Below are 2202 nucleotides of genomic sequence, written 5' to 3' on the forward strand. Positions count from 1 at the left end.
TCTTTCCTGTTTGTGGCCCTCTCTCTCACCCTTCCTGGCCAGTGTCTGATGACTTTTAGAAGCACTTCATCATCCTTTGCCCAAACCTGGACTGAAATAACTGGGCTGTGACCTCATGCTTAGTTTATTTTTAGTATGTTTCTTTTTGCGGCACGGTGGCCGACTGGTAAGAGCGTCAGCCTCACAGTTCTGAGGACCCGGGTTCAATCCCCACCCCTGACTGTGTGGAGTTTGCATGTTCTCCCCGTGCCTGCGTGGGTTTTCTCCGGGAACTCCGGTTTCCTCCCACATCCCACAAAACATGCATAAATTGGAGACTCTAAATTGCCCGTAGGTGTGACTGTGAGTGCGAATGGTTGTCTGTTTGTATGTGCCCTGCGATTGGCTGACAACCAGTTCAGGGTGAACCCCGCCTCCTGCCCGATGACAGCTGGGATCGGCTCCAGCACGCCCGTGACCCGAGTGAGGATAAGCGGCTCAGAAAATGGATGGATGTTTCTTTTTGAACATTTCACTAACGATAAGACCACTCACTGTTTATAAGATAGAACCCATTGAAATGGATCGAACAATATACAGTAAATGGAAAATAAGCACATTTTTTTGTCTATTAAAGCTTCTCCACAAACTACGGAGATTAATACATTAATGAGTTGTCTTAGGGTTAGGGTTTTGTTCTCTTTCCAAAACTCAAAGTTAAACATAAATGAGTGTGAATGGTTGCCCTTCACTCTATGTGTCGTCGACTATAGAAAATCAATTTATTGAAATCTATATGTGATCGACTGGCGACCAGTTCATGATGTAGTCAGCCTTTCGCCCAAAGTCAGCTGAGACAGGTCCTTGCTCCTCGTGACCATGAACAGGATAACAGTTATGAAAAATGCATAGATGAATTAGTTCTATTTGCTCAATGCCATCTTTAAAAGTTCTTTTAAGTCTGAATAGTACAATAAATTGCGAGGTTGCTTATCTAAAATGGTAACATGCTTGCCCATTGGATGGTTTTTGAGGCAGCCAGCCTTGAGTGGCAACAATAGGAATGTCTGAGTCACTGTTAGTCCTTAGACTTGTTTGAGCGGCTATCAGCGGGAAATGTTGGAGGAACTCCAGTGATTGTGAGGGCCAGGAGCTGTGTGGCAGCCTCACTTCCTGACTCCAGCAGCCTGGGGTGATAAAGGAGGATAGCCACACTGGAACACTAGCTTTATGTTTATGTACAGCCGCAATTTTTAATTTTGGAACTGCTGCGCACATTTGAGTCAGAGAGTTCAAAGTACAGGGTGTCCTCGGTTTACAACGGTACTGATTTACAAGGTTTCAAGGTTACGGAATGAAACGCAATGAACGATTTTAGCGGTGTAAGAATACGTGGTCACCCCCGGCACGAAAAGGCACACTCTGTTACATCTGTACTTAGTGTTTTTCTGTGATTTGTTTTAGATTTTTGGCAGTTTTATACAAAGAAGTGTTTTGATACAAATGTTTACTGTAATTAAACCACTGCATTAGTGTAGATTAGTGATAATCTATGGTGCAACTTCATGTTAAATCGCCGCCGTAGGGACAGAACGCAGTCGGAAACTAAGGACCTCCTGTACAGGTTAAATGTTCTAGTAAACGTCGCTGCTGTAGCTGTCAATTTCTTCTTCAGCTAGCAAACGAGCTCAGGCTGACTCACCATAAGTCTCTGCTGGTTACTGCCAAGTAATGCCCCCCACAAAAAAAAATATTAAAAATACAACAGTATTTTCCCCAGTTAATCATCAGCCAATAGAATGTCATCACTCTGATCCCCATAAGGCAGGGGTGTCAAACTCATTTTTGTCTCGAGCCGCATTGTAGTTATGATTTCCCTCAGAGGCCCATTAGAACAGTGAAACCATATCAATGTTTAATCACCAAATCATCTTATTACCATTACACAACAAATTGAGGGATAACAAGTTTTGAAATCAGAAGACAAGGATAATAGTTTGTTCAAGTATTGTTTAAGTTACTGTAGAAGAAGGGTTTGGTAACAGTAAAATGCAATATCTCAACATTCTTGTTTATTATTATGACAATTTGGAATTGTTGACAAGCATGATTTGCTTTCGCGGGCCACATAAAATGATGTGGCGGGCCGTATCTGGCCCCCGGGCCGCATCTGGCCCCCGGGCCTTGAGTTTGACACTTATGCCATAAGGTGACCCTGCCCCC

This window comes from Phycodurus eques, chromosome 7 (genome assembly GCF_024500275.1).
Source record: "Phycodurus eques isolate BA_2022a chromosome 7, UOR_Pequ_1.1, whole genome shotgun sequence".
Taxonomy (NCBI): Eukaryota; Metazoa; Chordata; class Actinopteri; order Syngnathiformes; family Syngnathidae; genus Phycodurus; species Phycodurus eques.